This window comes from Cylas formicarius, unplaced genomic scaffold (genome assembly GCF_029955315.1).
Source record: "Cylas formicarius isolate icCylForm1 unplaced genomic scaffold, icCylForm1.1 PGA_scaffold_2__14_contigs__length_35257938, whole genome shotgun sequence".
In the NCBI taxonomy this organism is placed as follows: domain Eukaryota; kingdom Metazoa; phylum Arthropoda; class Insecta; order Coleoptera; family Brentidae; genus Cylas; species Cylas formicarius.
The window spans coordinates 19461191-19484045 of record NW_026844319.1 but is presented as its reverse complement, the minus strand read 5'-3'; the positions used below and the strand labels follow the sequence as shown (position 1 = coordinate 19484045).

The window sequence follows — 22855 nt, the reverse complement described above, 5'->3', positions numbered from 1 at the left end:
CAATACCCTGGCTGCTAATGTTAGAAATTACTAAAATATTTTTAATTTGTAGGTATATCGATATGTATGCGATTTTTTCGAATGTTTTTAAAAGTTAGGTTATTATTTTATATAAACATTCAAAGAAAATATTATTTGATCAGTAAATAAAAATATATAAATAACATTTTCCTCACTTTTTTTGGACTGAGTGCCATTGAGACGTTTGAATTCAGAAAAATATATAGTGAAATTAAAAAACTATAATTTTTAAAGAAACACAGTACATAATGATTTAGTCATTATTCAAAGGCTTTCAGAAGCTGATATCGTAATACCTGAGGACGGTTCCTTAAAAAAAGTTCAAGTGGACGAACAAAGAGATACAAAGGGAACATATGAGCGACGCATCCTCCTGTAATAATTAATCCCTTGGTGCAGCTCTCAAGAAAATGAATAACGGGAGATGCTTTCAGATGGAAGGAGGATTATGTCGGGCAAAGTGATTTTAAAAGCGGATTTGAAATTGAAAAAAATCGATTATAATCCGAATGCGCTTTTCTTTTTATTTAGCGTCTTAGAGAATCACGGGTTCATAATGATAATACATATTATAATAATTTAATTATAAATTCAATTCACTTTCATTGGTGTTCTTAAAAAGGTAATATTTTATTTAATAATTTTATTTTTTTTTATTTAAAATTGTTATATAATCATTGAATCAGACATGTTAAATTTATTTTTGGGCACAGGCTTGTGGTGGGTGAAAAAATGTAGACTTGTGTGTACTTATTTTTTATCAGATCATGAAAGACTAGATAAAATTTTAAATAAAAGTTGTTGAAAAAAATATCATTTCAAAACAGAAATTATTCCTTTCAATTAAACTCAAAACCTACCGACATTTTTTGATAATCGAATGTTGAAGAAAATCGGCCAAAACATTTGTCCTGGGTAAATATGGAATTAAATTAATCTCTATTAATGTTTTTTTAGGTATAAGGATTATATTTATTTTTTAATTATTTTCACTTGTTAATTTTAACTTAACTTAAATTTATTTTTTTTTACAATAATCCAGCCAGAGTTTTTGTATGATTTTAAGATACCCTCTAAGAGTATAAGGAATAACAGACACCCTCAAAAAAATGCTTATAAGCAATTTGTCAAGGAGGTTTAATTTTTCTTATAAAGAGAATGAAAACATTTTTTTCGTCATATTTTTAAAATTAATATAGTATTTTGTTTTTCAGATAATAACGACGGATATATAATAAAATGCGAAGGAAACCAGATTTTAAAATGAATTTTCAAACAAAACGTTTCAGAATAGAATTCTGTGAACGAGTATCAAATAAGCTCATGAAGCCGAAGAGAAGAACAAAAAAAAGATTATCAAAGCAGAAGCCATTCATTAAGCTACAATAATTAAATTTTGACAAGACCAGAGACAATTACAAATGTTTCTTTAATTTTGAAATATTTTTTAAACGTTTTTTAAATCTAAATTTGCTACCTAGGGTGTTTCAAAAAACACAAGATAATGCTCAGATATTGGTTATCCAAAAAAAAAAAGAAAAATTTCGGAAATGCTTTCAAGATAGTTTATTGTTTATTAAACCGGATTTTTTACAATATATTAAACATTTGTTTTCCTATTTTGTTGACATTTGGCAGCATAATTTATAGTTATAGAACACTAACTGTGTTTCAACTAGTATTGTCAAATGTTTGTGAATAAGTTTAAAAAAGTAACATTGTTTTGGCTCTTGCGTTGTTTTCGAATTTTGCTTTATTTTTGAGCGAAAAAATAAAAATCATGAAAATCAACAAAACATATTTTTATGAACATTTATTTTTTGGACCCTTTTAAAAAGTTCTACCAAATTAACACCAAAGAAAGAGTTGAAAACCAAGCATTTCTGGACCTATCTTTATATGAATTTTTTGGCGATTTTTTTGAAACACCCTGTATAGCCATTTATTGCACTATTAAGTATTTTTCATCACACTTTTCTTACTTTTATTTATTAGAACTAATAATGAAGGCTTTATGGGGTTTAATTTAAGTTTTTACAAAGTATAAAGTTTTCAAACCTTAAATTATGTCTTTTTCGACCGGTAAAAATTCAAACAAAATTTACGGAACTCTGAAAAAAATATTTTGACTGTGCTGCCGCAGAACCAAACTTTTTCCGCTTGGTACAATTTAAATATTCTCAATTAAACTTATCGGCAAGTAATTGATTGGCTGGATGAGTATCTCGCGAGTTTCAAAAAACCCAACGATCAACGTACAAACTGCCAGACCTTTTCGAAAATTGGCGGGAAACTTCCAGGACGTCGTCCGGATTTTCGGAAAACCACGCGACAGGATTCCCGTAGCAACTGTTTCACGCGCAAGAAGGACACGCGAGGACTGAAAACGCGATTTAACGGTCCAACTTAGTTGGATGTAGGGGCGCAAGCGCCCCCACCCCCCTATTATTGGGACGATTTTATTTACCTTTGACCATGAATATTTTACTAGGGGGGGCTTGATTTTTCAGATAAAGCAATTTCCCTTGATACGGGACGCGCGGGACAGAAAAGGGATCCGGCTAAGGGTCTCAGGATGAATAGCTAAATGGAAAATTTTGATTTGAATCTCGTACCTTACCGCTTTTTTAAGGCGCTTTCCTTGAATCCCCGTTAATCTGATTATAAGGATTAAGATGAGAATCACAGTTACCACATGTGCCGTAATTTAGACAAAACTTCATTAAGAGTATTTAAAAAATGGCGATTAATGAACATCTGCAACTTTCGGCGATCATTTGCGATGCAATTTTGGCTGGCAACTGTGTGTGTGTGTGTGTGTGTGTGTGTGTGTGTGTGTGTGTGTGTGTGTGTGTGTGTGTGTGTGTGTGTGTGTGTGTGTGTGTGTGTGTGTGTGTGTGTGTGTGTGTGTGTGTGTGTGTGTGTGTGTGTGTGTGTGTGTGTGTGTGTGTGTGTGTGTGTGTGTGGTTGTGTGTGTGTGTACACTGTAGATCACGATGATGTACGGTGAAAGGTCCCAATTTTCTAATTTAAAACTAACCAAAACTAACTCAATTTTAATCAGGGTCGGCTTTAAAGTCTTCAAAGCATAGACTTTAAAGCCGACAGAATTTATTTCGTCAGCTCACATGTTGTGATGCGGCAGAAAATGTTTCAGTTCTGTATTTGACAACACCATGACCCAACTATTTGGGGACAAGTTTAAACGTTTTCAAAATTCAGTTTTAATTTGATTAGATTTAAGGTTTAAATATTCAATATGTATTAAATTATTGCTACTAGGCTTCAATATTCTTTACCAAAATAATTTATCCAATTTTGATAGCGACATCTTAACAGGTTAGTGAATGGGACGAATATACGAACTTTCCTGGACCGCTTGTCCTTTTTTGAAATAATTTCAAATGTTCCTCTAGTCTGCATAACATAAACCCATAATAATAAAGAAAACTACTTGCTGTCAAACCGGAAGTTGTCAGTTCACCAAGTTACATTTATATATATGATTGCATTTTTTAATCCTCTGGGTTTGTTTAAGTTTCCCAATCCTTATATCCTGAGTACCAATAAATCAATAAAATCTCAAGAGGCATAGATTGGTCATTTCTCCACTGCAAATTTACTGCCTTTTGGAAACTGAATTGGATTTGGACTAGTTTACCAATGGTGGAGTTTGACGTTTGCATTCTTTTAATTTTGTTAATTCGTTACGTTCGTTTGTTTTATAAATAACAGTTTATCACTTTTGAAACATTAAATTTTGTGATGCATGTTGTTGCAATCGTGTAAACAGGGTAACTAATTATGTATTGAGAGTGAATGGAACTTATTTGCGTTTTCCTTTTACAACTCGAGATTTAAGGCTTTCTGTTTTTATTAAATCAAAACATTTAACATGCCTCTTAGAGATAATATCTGCCAATGTGAAAATTAATGAGGGAAGTGAAGGTATTTGTATAATATCGCAAGGAGTTAAATAATTGAAATACATAAATATAATTATATAAAAAAAGTATTTCCAACAAATCAATTTTTGTATCCTATACCTATGGAGTTAGGTGTCGATTTTTTTTTAAATATATTTTTAAAAAATTCTTTTCATCATATAAAGAATAATATTTAAATGTATATTGGTTTCTTTTCTGGTTTCCATTCCGTATGTCATGATTGGCATGATACAGGTCTTATAGATCCTAACCTTGCTATCCTTTCGCATGTATTCGTTTGCCCATATTATATGCCTTAAGCAAACCGACATGGCAGTCGCTTTGTTGATCTGGCTTCTCAGGTCCTTCACTGGGTCGTGATAACTCGTCAGATCCATACCCATATCCGATGATTTTGTCCTGAACTACCACCTTACATCTTACGGGCTCTTTTGCAAAGGTCATGCTTTGGCTGACCCGGCAGAATTTGTGTAGTGGTCCTCCGTTTCCGCGAAAATAACTCGGTATCCCATATCCCAAGGCTTTCACCTTGTCTGATGCCTGCTCGTGACGGTATCTCTTCGCTATAGTGTCTGTCTTCTGCCTTTACTTAAGTCATATTGTTCATATTGAGACTGCGGACCGCTCTTACGATGGTGTCTAGCTTTTTTTTCGCTATCAGCATATTTATGATGTCGGAGAGGCGAACCCTAGCAAATGCCTTGGTCAAATCGATAAAGCAGACACACGCTGGTGTATTAAATTCGATTGATTTTTCTTTTAGTTGTTGATGATAATGAATATGGCGTCGGTCGTGGATATGTTTCGTCTGAGCCTTGTTGCTGTTCTTTGTTTGTTATTTGTGTTTCAAGTCCTTACTTCAAAACGCTAGTAAAGAGTCTCATACTTATATTCAACCGCGTTATGCCCCTGTAGTTGTCTAGGTGCGTCTTCTATCCTTTCTTAAATATAGGGATAGTTATACTTTTGTGCCATTCCGTAGGTATCTCCGATGTTTCAAAAATTTTGTTGTAGAGCATTTTTAGATGTTTTCCTAGCTCAGGTCCGCCGAATTTTCGATTTGGATGTGGTCTGTTCTGGGAGCTTTTCAGTTTTTCAATTTTTTTATTTTTGCCATTACCTCTTCTTCGTTCAGTGATATTTAATGATTTGTCCCGTAGTTTTCGATACTTATAGCTTCTTCGGTGTTATAAAGTCCCCTGAAGAATTTTTCCCATACACCTTTGGTGACTTCTTGTGTTTGCACCAATTCATTTATTGGCTTTTTCCTGTCCTTGAGCATCCTCCAGACATTCCTCTGTGCTGCATATAGGTCGTGATCCATTCGCTTGTAAATTTTGCCCAGTAATCTCGTTTTATGGAATGCTATCCTCTGTCAGTGTATTAATAAATGTATATTTATGTTGCTCTTTGTGGGGGAAATACGTGTTGTTTATTCGTAGCTCGTTTCTCACACATAAGTCTATCAGGAGTCCTTCATTTTCATTGGTTATCTCTTCATTATATTTTTGTTTTATGCCTGATATCAATTCCCTGTCTATTCTGACGTTCATATTCCCGAGCATATTGTCTATGGTATTTTGTTGGTAAAATGTTTTGCTCTTCTCTATGGGTTTGCTTATATCTAGTGCATATGTGCTTATTAAGTGTGTCTGAATGTGGTGCTCGTTCTTGCTTATCTCTTGCGCTATAGGCTAAGATGTAATCATCATATCTTGATGGGCCCTGGAGTTTCCTCTTCGTTTCTGATAGAACGTATATATCAATCTTATGTTGTTTCATTTCGTTAACAATCTCCTGGTCTCTGAGATTCCACGATGTTATATTCCAGCAGGCAAATCATGTTATGGTGCGTTTACGTTTTCTAGGTCGTTTCTTCCTTTTCATAGCGTGCGTCGTCATAGTATGATTCCGATCGGTTTCCGAGACTGTCCCTTCAGTTCTGAGAGCGGTATTTCTTTTACCCCAGGCAGGGTGTTAGCCTAGCCTGAGAACCGGTCTCCTTTACCCGAGCTTGGGACCAGGCTGCATCACTATTGAGTTACTCAATTCACCCAACGACTATACAGGCGAAGTTTCAGGATTTTTAAATAAATGTAAATAATCAAACATTTACAAGTCAGTAAGAGACAGACAATAACTCCCACTACTAACGCACCTTTTTATTATATAGAGTGGGCCGTTTATCTTCTGGGGTATTACAACCCTTCAAATTATTTTGTATATACAGGATGATTCATTTTTCGTGGACGTGTATCAACTTTCTTATTTTAAAAAGAACACTTGGTACATATATATAACAAACATTGACATTGATATTTTTTTATGCGAAAATATCGATACACACTTACTAATAGAGGGTACTCGAACAATTGGACTAATAATGAAATTAAAAAAATTGCCAAAAAACTTTTTTTTATTGGAAACTACCCATATTTATTATTCAAAATTAAGGCAATTTTATATAAGGTTGTATATGCCTAATATTTTGGCTTTTTTAAATATTTCCTTTTAAACATCTGTCTATCACAAATAATTTACTTTTGAAATATAACTTCAGTTAGTATAAGTGGCAATAATGTTTGAACAAAACGAGTGCTAGAACGCTGCCTCCTTGGACGCGTGTTTTGTTGTTGATTACTGTCATAATTCCAATATTTTTTGACACATTATTGATATATTTATTTATCGTTTATAAATTAAATTTATTCGCTTGCTTGCGTATCATGTTTACCGCAGAGGAGAAAATTGATATATTACAAAGTTAGATATCGAACAATAAACCGGACCCTGATTCTTAGAGATTATATATCGAAATCTCCATTAAGGAGGCGTCCAGAAAAAAAGTCTTCGCCAGGATTTACCAACACTTTAGAATATACGGAACCTTGAAAAAAGAATAAATAGACGTCATCATGTTTTCAACGATGAACAGCAACTTAATATTTTGTTGAATTTGGCAGACACCCCTGAAAATTCAACACGAAATGTGTCTTTAGATCCAGATGTCTAAAGAACAACGCTTCAAACCAGCCTTCAAATAAACAATTGGAAATCCTATAAACTCTGTCCAGTGCAGAAAGTAGAGCAACGGGATTACAACATTAAGTTAGATTTTTGCAAAATCTTATGGAGACACACTTTTCCGAAATTATATTCGCTAATATTATTTGGACGGATGAGTTCATATTTACAACGTCAACTAAATTTTCTAATAGGAAAAATACCCATTACTGGAGCACCAAGAATAATAAAAAAACATATAGAAGTTACAAAATTAGTTAGAACTTCTGTCAAAGTATGGTACGCCATTTGGAGGTTAAGAATAATAGCTCCAGTACTTTTTGATCAGAATTTAAATTCCCAACTCTACTTAGAGCTTTTAAATATTATCCATCCATTTGTTGAAAAAGAAGTGCTTGAAAGGGAACTACGAAACTTAATTTGACAGCAGGATGGCGCTCCTTATCACACAAGTCAAAAAATTAGCACCTACTTAAATGCAAACTATTGGGGAGAGTGATAGTTACGCCTGACCTCCAACAAGGTTCGACTTAACTCCCTAGATTTTTTTTCTATGGGGTACTCTTAAAGATTTAGTTTATAAACACAAACCGCCAACTGCCGAGGAACTTAACTGTCGGATAAGAGAAGGTATCGGATATTGAAATGACACTGAATCTGTCTGAAATGCCATTATGTATTGTATTGCTCAAAGTGGAGGACATATTGAACAACTGTTACAATAATTATTATCCTTTGTAAGCTATTAATTTTTTATTGATTGTTCGTTAATAAAACATTCACCAACGTATAAATAATGCATTCATACATTTACATAATCTTCATAAGTGCATCGGCAAAGATTATGGTCAACTATGAAATGGTAAATCAAAGTGGCAGCAGCACTTTAGCACTTGTTTTGTTCAAAGGCCCTCATAACCAGCTTACACTAACTGAACTTATATCTCAACATCAAATTATTTATAATAGACAGGAAATAATTTAATTTTTTAATTATTAATTTTTTAATAATTTAATTTTTAATCTTATTTTTTGCGCACCCTGTATTAATATGTATCGAAATTTCTTATGAAATCCGTAATTCGAGTCCTTTGTCAACATGTCTAGAATTTTATGCAGAATTAAAAAATGAAGTAATATACCAGGTGTTTCATTTAAAATAAGAAAGTTGATACTCGCCCACGAGAAATGAAACACCCTGTATATACAAAATTAAAATAAATCAAAGGCTTTTAATACTTCAATTAACTTTTAGCTCCATCCCTTACAGTTTCTGAGATAAGGCCCACCCTATACAATTTTCCTTTTCTATCAGTCCGTTGCCATTTCAGTTTTCAATAAAAAGCTACGATCGCACAGAGCATTTCCTTCAACTAGAAATCTTTGTTCCCCACTTTGTCAAATGTTCACTAATAAAATAACAAAATTGTCGTGGCCATTCCAAAGTCTTGCGCGTTAAATCGCAATCGTTGCTTCAACCGAAAAATAAATTCGGCCAGGTCGGCAAACTACGAAATTGATCCAATTAGAACGTACCGGCCCTGATCTCGCCATGAAATATGTTCAAGCTGTTCTTGCGAGCTGCGTTATATACGCTACATGACATTCTAGTTTATTTCTCGAGGGTGTCCGGAAGTCTTGAACAAATCTCATATATTCAAGTCAAATATGTGTGTAATATTAAGACATATTTCATTTCCCGGAACTTGAAGCTTAAACTGTTGGCATGGGATTAAGAGCGTATATCCGGTAGTTTCGAAAAACCTTTAAACTGGATAAATTTCTTGTACCGAATATCACGAAAAGAGTGATTTTCACCAATTTCTTTCGAACGTCACGTCAAGTACGAATTTTGGAATATTTTTCTTAATATTGATGGAAAAAAAGCATGAGTTTATTACAAAAAAAACAAAACTTCATTGAAACGCATGTCCTATACATCTAAAGTTTTGTTATTTTCGAGAAATTTGGTAAATCTACTTTGTGATTCAAGCGGAATTTTCAGGTAAACAACGCTCTTTCATTTCTACCAGTTGCATCCATCCCCATAGTTTCTAACAAAAAATGGCACGCCACTGGTATTTCTCCTTCTAAATTGCTTCTTTCGTATCAGATACATCATTGATTAAAATAATTAAACTAAAATAGTTAAATTTCGTAGCACCTTCTTAAGAAACTTCATATTATTTCCTCAAATTTATTATTAATTTTATACCAATATTAACTAAATTTTTATGAAAATTGTTCGAAATGGCCACCTTCAATTAACATAACGTAAAAAAGATTTTTCCTGTATATTTTACGGTCTTGTATCTCGAAGCAACGATCCTCAGTAGCACGGGAGAATAGAAATACCCCTTTAATAATTAGCAATTGAGTAATAAATTACAGATCCTTGCAAGCATTTTTCATATTCATGAATTTCAACAATGCCAAAATAAACCAGACAAAATATTGGTCAAAAAAATGTCAAATTATTACAAATTATTACATTGAAAATCGATATTTAATTTTGAAAGTTTTATATCTCGCATATTTATAATTTTGAGAATTTAAAGTTTATATCTTATATACCCTGGCCCTTCCTCTATCCGACGACACCAAAAAGTTTGACCCAAGTTGTACCGTTTATCGTGGGGAACGTTTTTCGTGGGAGGCTGAAAATGTTTAAAAAATAATTAATTACCATTAAATGGAAGGGGTTGGGGTGGACTTTATGGTATCTGTGGATAGACCTCATTGACCTCCATCTTCAGTAAAAATTTCAACCTTTTCGAAGCAACGTAGGCATTTTGAAAAAATGAAAAATTTGAGAAAATTAACTTTGAGGCTTATTTTATAAAATTTGTGAATAGACCTCATTGACCTCTAACTTCGATACAAATTTCAGGAAATACGTAGATATTTTAAAAAATTTAAAATTTAAAATTTATGAGGAAAAACATGATAAACATGAAAATAATAAATCGAAAGCATTAACCGAAAATGGGGGGCTGAGAGAGACAACATAGTATGTGCGGATAGATCACTTTGATGTGCATTTTCTGTACAACTTTCAACCTTCTCGAATCAATAATAAGTTGAGAAATAGCCTTAAAATCTCACTTTAAATGGAAAAGACAGTTTAAAAATCAATGATCAATATTGAACGTTTTATATACTATTTATTAAAAATTGAGAGAAATTCAAATATACACGTTAAATGCTTTGGTCCTTCTTCTATCCAATGAAACCAAAGAGATTCACACAAGTTATACCGTTTGCCGTCGGGAACGGTTTTTGTGTGAGGCTGTAAATTTATAACAAGTAATTATTTATATTTAAATCGAGGTGGCTGGTGGGAACTTTATGGTATCTGTGGATAGACCTCATTGACCTCCATCTTCGATAAAAATTTCAACCTTCTCAGATGAACATGAAAAACTGGGGGTTTGGGGTTGATTTTATAGTATCTGCGAATAGACCTCGTGCAGCGACGAGATTGCTTAAGCAATCTTGTTACTTTCGAAAATCGATGAAATTATAAGAAATGACCCTGATTCGGGATTTTCGACTGTTTTTTGGACCTTGCTATGAAACACGATAAGTTTCCGAAATATGAAGCAATCGACTACATATTTCGCACATTGATGTGCATTTTCTATAAATATTTGAACCTTCTCCGACCCATATAAGAAGAGAAATAATAATTATAATAGTTAATTTCCTCTACCAAAATAATGCCGTTCGTAGATGTATATATGTTTAAAAATCCCGGTGAAATTTCTCGAATATTTTAATCTGAACTTAATTATCTGGAATAGTGCGGCATATTCCATAGCAAATATTAGAAAAGCGGCAAGGCAACAATGCAAGCTCAGAGCTTTATCGAAGTCTAAATCGTCACTAAATATAGCCCCCAATGTAATGCCTTGTCATTGACTCTTGTAATACCCGATTCCAGATAAAGCAAAATTCCCATTCACAATCTATTCTAACAAGTCTTTAGACCTGACAATTGTATTTCGTAGTTAATCCTCGATTTTAGTATGCTCTCTTTACTTGAAGAGGTCCTAGATTTATTGTTTTTAAAACTATTGGACGACATTTTTTTATATTAGATATTTATTTGTTTATGATATTTATATCATAACTATTTATTTCTGGTATACTACTACTACTACGATCTGGCATGAGAAAAGTGTCACTTTAAGACGTCGGCTTTATTATGTACTATTGGGAGTCACTTCCACGTCAATACGAGATTCATAGATATATCCATCCAGAATTATAACATGCAAGATAAAGGACAACCTGACCTTTTCTACTGCCAACTCTAGGATACCCCCATCGACCCTGCGAAAAGTGTCCCTTTAAGATATCAGCTTCATTTTCGGTGTTTTCACTTAGTCACTTCCAACGGTCACGTCATACTGACCTAAAAATGTACACAAAAACTAATGGTCATAGCAATGGGCTGCACGTTGATAAACTTCTTCACTCACTCTCCTCGCTGTTACATACCCTATTTCAATTTTGTACCGTGCGTTCAATTTATGTTGATAACATTTTAACACATATAACAGCTTGTATATTATGTATGCAACTTCCACAGGCTACTGTAATACTTTTTACAAAACTTCTGGATTCCTCCTGCGTCGGTTTTTGCTGTGTCGCAAGCTTGACTGAAACTGGCTCGCATTTTACTCTGTATCTGCTTATATATTGTTTGAGGGGGCCGGAGCTAAATCAGGGGCATAAACACAGTCTCAGATGACTGATTTCAATTATTGGTGACAGGTAGACACCTGAGTCGCGGTTAAGACTCTCGGATTTTTCGTTGGTAGAAGAATTGCATGCAATAATTTTAGTTTCATCGAATAAAATTTTATGTCCGGTTTCGTGATTGTGTTCGGCAACAGCTCATGAAATTATTTGTCTTAGTCGTAAGGCTCTTTCGTGTTCTTTGAGTCTAGTTGATATTTTTCGTCCGGTCTCTCCAATGTATTTTTTACCGCATATGCATGAAATGCTGTAAACTCTTGGCATCTCAAATGGAATTTTGTCTTTGACGGACCGAAGATGTTGAGAGATTTTTGGACAAGTGGAAGATGTTATAGTTAGTTTCGACGTAGACTCCCTCTTAACCAAAGTTGCTATTCCTGAAACTGTCAACCTCATTTCAGATATATTAAAGGCCGAGAATCTGGAATCAAACCTTCTCGCCTTAATTGAAAAATGCTTCTCTGGAACATATTTTTCTTATAACGGTCAAATTTTTGAACAAACGTCGGGAACAGCTATTGGTTCTCCACTATCACCAGTCATCGCAAAAATTTTTATGGAAGTCATCGAGAAGAAAGCTTTGATCTAAAACCAAAATTATGGAAACGCTACGTTGATGGTACTTTTTTTATTCGGCGAGTGCAAAAATGGCAGGACACTCTAACGTACAAAATTCTTTAGCTATTCTAAATACTGTTCTATGTGACACCATTTTCCTGAACACATTTCTCATACACTCTAATTGTATAATGTCTTGCATTTAGTAACGCTTCCGGATTGTCTCTCAAATGATTTCCTCCGAAATCTTTTGCCCAAGTTCTACTACATGATTACAAATAGTTCTGTGCACGTGATTTTTTATGTGTTGACAATCCTATACATGGTTCCGCCGTTCCCTATCCAACCCCTGGGATATTCCATGTTAAGAAAACTTTTAACTTTCACAACATTGTGAGAAGGGGCCCCGTCTTGCTGCCATATAATCAGCGCTGATATATTTAATTATAAATCTTCTATATATTGTTCTATATGGTGCTCTAAGAGTTGCAAATAATATAATATAAATAATATAAATATCAGATCTTTCAAAACTGAGTTGGTTGAGCCTAGAGAAATACCTCTTTCTTCATATACTCTAGTAATAGTAATGCTTCATAGAATCCTAATATGTTTGCCTTATTATCTTATCATTATCAACATTATGATTCCGGCATACTTTTTTAGCATTTAATACGTTACCGTTTTCTGCAAATTTTTTTGTCAGGCTTGGATAAAAAAAAATATCTGTTTTGAAGGAGCTCCGCGCTCTGAATAAAGTCTAATATACTGACGACGAGCTGCAGTTGCACTTTTATTATTCAGAAAGTATACTTGAAGCATATCACTCCTTTCACGGATGCTAAATTCGCGAAAATTCATTTTAACAATAATGACTTAGACAATAAATCAAACATCAACGTTGTTTACTAATATGTCAAATAAACATATTTTTATTTGACAGTCAGGGAATTCTTTGAAATCATATAAAAATTCCATGTTTTTGCTGATTTGTCAAAAACCAGTGTAATAAAATACAAAGCGTGTTACATTATTGTAATCGAAATAAGATATTCTATTAAGCACATATATTGGGTTGTTCGGAAAGTCATTTCGTTTTTTTTTTGGGGAACATGAAAGACAGTTTTCGTATAATGAATAAATATTTTATTAAATTATATATTGGCCATTCTGGTCCAACACCTTTTGCCATCTTTCTGGCAGTAACATAATTCCCCTCTCATAAAAGTTTTGGTCCTTGCTGGCAAAAAACTGGTTCAGGTGGTTTTTGACATCTTCATTTGAGGTAAAGGTTTTGCCATCCAAAAAATTTTGCAGGGACCGGAACAAATAGTAGTCGGAATTCGCCAGATCTGGAGAATATGGTGGATGTTGCAGTATGTCCCATTCAAGCTGTAAAAGTTTTTGGCGAGTGACCAAACTTGTGTGAGGTCTCGCATTATCCTGGTGGAACACTACACCCTTCCTGTTGATTAATTCGGGCCTCTTCTCTTTAAGTGAATCATTCAATTTGTCCAGTTGATGACAATAGACTTCTGAATTAATCGTTGTATTGTCCCGCAAAACCTCAAAAAAAACGATTCCTTTGACATCCCACCAAACGGAGAGCATCACCTTTTTTTGGTGAATGTTGGCTTTTGACACGCTTTGAGCCGGTTCATCTTTTCTGCTCCATGACCTCTTGCGTTTAACATTGTTGTATACAACCCATTTTTCGTCCCCAGTAATAATCCGCTTCAAAAATGGATCATTTTCTTGACGTTTGAGGAGCAAATCACACACGTCAACGCGACGACACAAATTTCGGTCCGTAAGGACATGGGGCACCCACACATCGAGCTTCGAGGTTAAGCCCGTGCCTTTCAAATGGCCATAAACAGTCGAATTCGACAAATTTAATCTCTCACCGATCTCTCGTGTGGTTATTCGCCGATTTGCATCAACTAATGCCTTTATCGCATCTTTGTCAGCTTCGACCGGCCTCCAGACCGTGGTGCATCTTCGACATCAAAATTGCCGGATCGAAATTTTGCAAACCAGTTCTGGCACTGGCGTACTGTTAACACGCCTTCTCCATACACATCCGTCAATTTTTTTCTCGCTTGGATAGCATTTTTACCTTTTCTGAAGTAAAAAAGTAAAATATGACGAAAATGCTGCTTATTGCTCTCCATATTTAAAAGGGCACCAACCAAAAACTACTGCGTAGAATTAATAGAACTTTTTCACACACAAGCCTCGCAATATCAGCTCTCAAGACATATAATGGTTATGCGGCTTAAGTGTGAAGTTGGTTTCGAAAAAACGTAATTAAGTCCTCTGACGGGAAAAAACGAAATGACTTTCCGAACAACCTTATATAATATACAGGTTGTTCCATTAAAAAAAATGATTGAGGCTTATATGTCAGACAATTGATGGTGTTTTATACGTCACTTGAAAACAAAATTTGGTTACTAACCCTACATTTTGTTTTTATGTTTACCTCGATATCTCTAAAACCAAAAAAGCTACAGTCAATTAAAATGTTATCAAGAATAAATTGAACCCACGGAACTGCCAATCCATTAATTTTAAATTCAGTCAAGTTCACACCAACCACAGTTTCTTACATGAAAGTTAACACTAAACGACTGTCTTTATTTGTCACACTATGCCTAGGATATATGCTCTTTAGTAACGCTAAAAATGGAATCTATAAATAAACTTTACCCGGTGAATTTTGTTTGGCGAAATTATACGGGGAATATTTAAAAGCAAATTTGAAGGCAGATTCTGCTTCTAAAAATATGAAAAAATATCCCATAAATATGGATCGGATAATGTAAAATACGTGTCTTTGAACTTTTCCATATTTTCCATCTTCTTTTGAAATGTCTACTTCTAAATTTTCTCCGTTCATTCCGTAATGCCCTGTATATCACTTCGTATGAAAAATATAACACTTTGGCCTTTGTCATTGAGGGGTTAAGCGTTCGTTTGAGCGTCAGTTTCCTGTAGTGATTTATTTGTTTCGCTTCGGACGGTTGCAGTATTGCAGTCATCTCTCGCTCTATCCGGCCGCACGCCTTCGAGCGATTTGTCTTTTTTTTTACCGGATTCGAGCGATGCACTCCATTTCGCAACCCCGTGTCGCCAGATCAACGCGGTCATTGTTTTTGCGTCATATGTTATTGTCAGGGTCGTCATACACGCCATCCATACATGTGGGGTGAATAGAACGTTCCAGACGATAAATATATATATATATATATATATATATATATATATATATATATATATATATATTCCGATTTAATCAAATTTAACTACGCGGTGTGCAGTGGCGGCAATATGAACTGCGGTTCCAGGGTTGACAAATGACGTCAAACTGTGATTTATTTTTTAATATTTTTCTTGTATAGCGCATACCGAAAACTGTAATGCGTATTAAATGCAGTGAACTCGATTCAAATAGGCATAGCAACGGCGTGATAGCATTACAACACAAATCTATATACGTGGGAGAATGCTAAACGATTGCACCCAAAAAATCCAAACGTTTAGAAAAATTAAGGAACGAATATATATGACAAAAGAATATATCCCTGTTACTGGCTCTAAATAAAATCTGCAAAAAAAAATTACAACAAAATCAGCAGCCGAAGTAGTTGTTTTTCATTCAAATCATTTTTAAGTGATTCGTTGCGAAAGTTGGCAATCATCATGCCTATAGATATTCTTGATACAACTGATCCAGGTAGCTGATCTGTTGTGCAACTACACCAGTGTTGTAGGTTTTTCAACAAGGAATAGCTCCTTCTTTCCACGCTGCTCGGTATTTATATTTTCCCGTATATTAGTTGCAATAAGTCTCCCCCCATTACACGTCCCAGGTATTGTAGCTCATATATATTTACTGAAATAATGATCGATATGTTTCCCATCCACTTCTACAACCGTTTTCTGTCTGCCTCTCTTTGTCTGTCGCTCTTCTATATGGTCTTTGCAGTTCTTCCATGTACTTCTTCCATAGTTTTAATTTTCTTTTCAGCGTCCGTGATAATTTTGCCATTTGGGTTTGTTTAATATTGTTGCCATTTCTGCATTTTGCTAGTCCTATTTTAAACTCCGACGTTCTTCCACTAGTTTTTAATTGTCTGGAGTCATCAATTTTTGTCTTTTCTCTTTTTTTTTTGCTTGGGTTAGGACTTCATTTCTGGAGGATCTGTACATCCTAGCGCCTCTTCTTGCTTATTTTTGAGAATTTTTAACTCATGAACTTAATTACAAAAAGCGTAACACGCCACCTAAAATTCATGCAGGAACCGTACTTAGAAAAAAAAAACAAATGTCAGAAAGTTATCTCAAAACACACAGAATATAGGAATGAAAATGCACTTTAACTGTGACACCCTGAATATTGAAACGAAGACGTTCAAATGAAAAGAGAAAGAAGTTTATATCATTTTATCTAAAAGAATAAATCACTTGCCTTTTTCCACCGCCGTGTTTCATATTTTAATTTTAATAATAAATTTTTAGTTCTATATCATTTTTGTGCAATATTCTCAAAATTTTATTGGAAAATGAAAGTTCAGTTTATTATAAAAAATTATAAACGGTAGCGGAATTAGTGGAATTAATTTATGTGATACATCCAAAAATTGAATATTTAAAACTCTGTAGGAAAAAAAGTTTTTATCCTATTTGTATTGTCATATATGGACACTTCAAATAACTTCATTACTAAAAACTACTCACCAATTACGGAATATACAAAAATTGACAACTACATTTTCTAAAATTATTATTCATTTGCGTGGCTTGAACTAATTAGTCGCAAAGGATGCGTCGAACTTATTAACTTAAGAAGGAAATCCGATTTGTGCGATACATCGTATTTTGATAGTTTTCCTCAACTTATATCGATGTGTAACTGGCAACGTTAGGAACTTCCCGAGGCGTACGAAAGAGCGCTGACAGTAAATAAGAAAGTGCCGAAACTATTATTAACAGCCTTACAAGAATTTCCACTCGAGCAAATAACGTCAGACGTTTCCTTCACTTTTTTTTGTTTTATTCCCGACATCGTTTCTCGGATTTCTCAACGGCATAACCTTGCGTTACGACAGAGGGAGATGTTTAACGAAATGTGATGGATAAGCAAAAGGCAATAAAATAATGAATATCACCTGCTTTAAATCTGGGGAAAAGTCGATGAAGACTATCTAAGAGAAGGAAGTAAACAGGTTTTAGCGGCAATATCTTTCGTCTGAATCAGGTAATAGCAGAATAAATAATCTAGAATGATGGGCATGTCGGTAAACATTTTGAATTATTAATAATTACATTTACAATTATAATAATTATTATATTTTAAATATAATAATAATTATATTATAAATATAATTCCTATTTTTGCAGAGTCATTCAAAAACCTACTTAGAATATAATCCGGAGAAGGATTTTACAAATACGCATGTTTACGTTCAGGTTATTTTAAGAATGAATGCAAATCCTACTCGAAGAACCAAAGTTTCCTATGTAAGAGCGTCGAATGATAACCCCGTTCAATACTCAGGGAACTAGTAGACCCGGTCTACGCGGAGGTGTCTGTATTGCTTCTCTCATGCGGTTCTCTCCCTAACACGCATCCCTGTCCGTTCTGCTTCAGCTGCGCGTCCATACACGGAGGTTAGAGTTAATAAAGCGAATCACACATGTAACTAAAAATCTTCTTTATCCTACTTTTATTAATAAATGGACACTGGAAAGTATTAAAATACTGTTTCAAATTTACTGGAACCACATTCTGGTGGCAGGTACTGGCTTGCCCTAACAAAAGAGCAACTGTCAACAAAATTAATTACTGAAAGCTGCTTACAAAAATTCACAAAATAATTTATATTTTACCGGAGTCTTTGCTGGAAAAATTAATATATCTAAAAAAATAAAAACCTAACACAAGAAGTGACATTACATTGAGTGACACTAATAATGACAAATAACAACTTTACGAATTGTTTTTAGATAACAGATTTGCGAAACGGGTTGCGTACAAATTATCTAGCCACATTAGTTATACTTTATGTATTTAGAAGCTTCTAATATGTGTATGATGTGTGCAGAATATTTTCTGAGCAAATGTGATTTCTCCATATTCATATGATCAAGGTGTAAAAATAATAATAATAAATAACACATAGTCGTTATTTGTCCATTAACAGTGCTATTTACAAACACAATGCAAAACTTCTACCTCCTCTTGTGTAACTTTATTTGTTTTTTTTTCTTGTACTTTTGTCGTACTGAAAGTTGAAATTGTTGATTCTTGACCCAGATTCAACACTGCTTCTCCTCCATCCTCAGTCTCTGATATTCCCTTAAATTTGTTAGTAAAATGTACTGATTCAATTTGCCACCCCAACTAAGGATTTCTTTTCTATAAAATAAATATTTTGTTTATTTTCGGGTTCTGCCCCAACAATAATGACATACAGATACAATAATATTGTTTTAAAAACTTAAAGATTGTTGCAGTTAAAGTCGAATAAAACACTAAATCAGCTTGGAGAACAGTCTTTCAAGACTACGTATTTGACATTTCCTCCATAAAGTAGTTTCAAATTCAAGACTCGAGTACTTATTTTCAGAACTTTGATCCAATGATTTTTGCCACGCTGGAGCATTAAGAAATCATATTTGCTTTTTGAGGAGTCAGTACCATTTTGTTCTGGGTACACCACGCTCTAATCTGGTCTTTGGCTTCTTAGGTCATATTTGAGATAGTATCCGACTAGCTAAGAAACATTAGCTGCAAAAAGTGTTACAAACGCATTTTTTTGACAAAGTCGGGACAATTTTTATATATACAATGAATAACAACATTAATTAACTATCGATTTATGAACCTACCTGTTTATAAAATTATCAAACAAATTGAGTTGAACAAGAAAGTAATTTTTGCCCGAATAGTGGTTTTACCTTTCCAGTGTAGATTATAGGATGCCCTATTCTAAAATAATCAATTATACAGCGTCAATCACCACTTTAAGACGCCAACTTTAGTGTTAGCGGTCCTGAGCCCCTTCGAACGTCTTTGATCCTTTAGTCATAGGTTTAGGGGCAAATAGATATTTTCAGTAAAGTTTAGCCACGAATGGCATTTGCTAGTTCTCATGGTCACGTTACAAATCACTCAGTGAATGTATCCGTGCTCTGTTGCAAAACTGCATTGATAAACCTAAAGTGTGGTTTTCAATTTTGCATAATATGCAACTTGCAACTTTGTCGGAATTTTTAATATTGCTATCAACTTCTTAGTTACAAGGAGTTCAACATAACTAGAAAATTGGAACTTAAAGATAAGCAATCCAAAGCTTCCGAACTTAAATGCACCACTTAAAAATTATCTACTATTTAATATATTTTGTAATCTGTGAAACAAATAAATTTTACATCATACCTCTAAATATTATTATATATGGTCTTGCACATTTAATTTTAATGAGTTCGAATATTAATAAAGCTCTTTAGCGGAATTTTTATGAGCGTAAAGAATCATTAACAACCACTAAAACACTACTTAACAAAGTGATCAAAGACTCAGAAGCGAATAATGTAAATTCCTTTCTTCAATACAAATTATATGGATAAAACGGCAAGTCCTTAACGTTTTCCATTTAGTAGAAATTAATTTGTTTTTTTTTATTAAATACTTTTTAATAAATAATTATAATTATTACATATAACATTATAAATAGGGGAGAGTGAGTTACCCTGGGGCATAACAGACCCCTCAAAATTTTTGGATTTTTTTCTAAATAAATTTCCCGAGATATTCCTGATTTTTTCGAAAAAAAATATTTCCAAAATACTTGATCTAAAGAAATGAATTTGATGTTTAAAAAACGGCGTGCTAGTAGTACAGGTTGACGATATACTAGTAGAAGTTGATGGAGTATTCATAGAGGTCAATGATGTACTAGGATTGGTCGATGATGTATCAGTACCAGTTTTTTTAATAAATCACTCAAACTTTAAGTTAATTCTTGTAATGACTCATATACTTGTTTCCTTTTCATAACATGATGATACAGGCTTCATGAAACATACATCTAAAAGTTGTAACCGATGAGTACAGAGGCGGCAAGCAGAGCATGATAAGGTGGTGATCATGAGCATAATTTAAAATTTCTAAATTATTGGTGACCATCTAATATGAGGAGAACAGGATCTTCCGCAATTGGTTTTAAGTGAATAATAAACCACTCTATGCAATATCTGAAGGATGACAAACTCTCCTACTTCATGGTAATATGTTATTTAATAAAACAGTCTTCATTCGCTGACGAGGAAAAATGAAAAGTGGAGGTAAAAGTGCACCCGATGCTGAAATGCTCAGTTCTACTGTGACTTTTTTTCCACGTTCAGCTGATATTACAATTCCAACCTGTTTTTTTCCTTTTTCGGCAACGATTATACCGTGTGTTTTTGTTCCAATGATTCGTAGCAGCAGCTCGAAAAAATTCTGAACCAACCGTCTAGACCCAAAAACAATTTTTTTTAGAAGCTAAGTTAGTTAAAAATAAATCGACTTGATGGTTAAAGGTACAAAAAATGTAAAAAAGCTTAAGTGGACCGTCTTGCCCCACCCTCCCTTATAAATTAAAATTTAGTTCACAAAAATATCAAATATACAAAAATTTGGAAAACAAGCCTTATAAATTGGGAAGTTAATTTGCTGAGAGCGTTTCATTTATTTAAACCATCTCGAATTGCGTCTGAGATGAAGTTCGTGTCGACAATTATAGTTAATTAGGCTAATCTAATTGAAAAGTTCCTAATTTCTTGGAGAGTAAATATTTTAGGGGGTTGTAATTCGAGTCCGCTTTTGGTATATATATCTTTAGAAACTGTCAGCCAACTCGGGGCAAATATTTAAAACGAATACAATTTTTATAGTCAAAAGGTGCTTTTTAATAATTAAATTGAAAACTTTGGATTTCATAAAACTTTGTTCGTTTTTGTCGGTTGCTTTTTATAACAAGAGGTTAGATAAGAGGATGCGATTAAAGTTGCTTCAGTGATAGTTCAGTAGTAATTTTTTGTGACCTGCATTATGCAAGTGTCTTTCCTTGGTTCATGTTTTCATTTTGAGTCAGAATTTGAAATTACACCAGACATGAGAAAAGTACAATAAGTAGAGTAGTAGTAGTAAAAAATAGGATAACATGTTGGTGACAATATTTATAACTTTCTTATATCTATGAACAGACCATACCGGCTGCTGCAGAAACTCTTAATTTTCGATTGTATTTTTGAAAATAAAGATTTTAAAAAGTCATCTCGTCTTCGTTTGAACATAATTTGCTGGAATGTAATAGCATATCATGCGAGTGGCTGAAGTAGCTTTTGGTTATATTTTTGAAAAACTGCACAAATACGCTGAGTGACGTGTGACTTGACTATCAGAAATGCCAAACATCCCAATGGTTCGCGACCGTGGTTGAGGAAGGAAGGATCATTTGAATAAACGAGCATAAACCTTCGTAATTGAATGAAAATGTACGGCCGAACCTTTTTATCCAACGACACACGATTAGACTTTTATAGGGATGTTTTTCTTCAGATAATCGTAAATTATCCAATAGCTCGCACGCACACGACAACAATGGACAATTGCTCTGCTAAGTGGTCAGCGACGTTGGCCGTGTTCCGTCTTCGCGACTATTCACTTCTCGCCGTTTATCGCTTTTTCTTTTGTGCCCCGAGGTCCATTTCTATCACATGTAGACCCCCCTAATGGTTATAAATGCCCCGAGGAACAAATAAAGGGAAAAAAACGGCCGAGCGATATAGGGAAGTGCATCAAAACATTAGCAGGACCTATTAGGGACAGCTCATTATTTTCGTACTACACGATAATGTTTCCGGGCGGAGAAATATATACGGCACCGGGTAAAATTAATTTTTGGTCCTCGTGGAAGAATAAATGACAATAAATAACTTACCAGGCTTTTCGGTTAATGAGCTAGATACGCGTCGTCGCAGAGGGTTTATTATTTTTTTACAAGATGCGAAACTTGGCTAACGCGCGTTTGGAACGAGAAAAGAGGAATTTAAATTATTATATATTTTATTTATTTATTTAATCAATTATTCGCAGGAGGAGTCATTACTGACTATTCGGTTCATCGTAACTTACTTTACTATCAGAAAAATCCTGAAATGCTGAAAGAATAGTCCTTAACCAATTTACCATCCTATATATATATATATATATATATATATATATATATATATATATATATATATATATATATATATATATATATATATATATATATATATATATATATATATATATATATATATATATATATATATATATATATATATATATATATATATATATATATATATATATATATATATATATATATAGGATGGTAAATTGGTTAAGGACTATTCTTTCAGCATTTCAGGATTTTTCTGATAGTAAAGTAAGTTACGATGAACCGAATAGTCAGTAATGACTCCTCCTGCGAATAATTGAT

General features: G+C 33.7%; 1 protein-coding gene across 4 annotated transcripts in view; it reads right to left on the bottom strand.

Annotated features, from left to right (window-relative positions):
* Nucleotides 1-2392, bottom strand: part of LOC132698225 (limbic system-associated membrane protein-like) — a 225829-nt gene extending 223437 nt beyond the window's left edge. For 2 of the 4 annotated variants that reach the window (XM_060664182.1, XM_060664183.1), the window contains exon 1: nucleotides 2293-2392. The gene's annotated coding sequence lies outside the window, so the exon portion shown is untranslated. Of the gene's footprint in view, nucleotides 1-2280 lie in introns of all 4 variants that reach the window. The other 2 variants (XM_060664181.1, XM_060664184.1) reach the window with 1 other exon arrangement.
* Between the last annotated feature and the right edge of the window lie 20463 nt (nucleotides 2393-22855).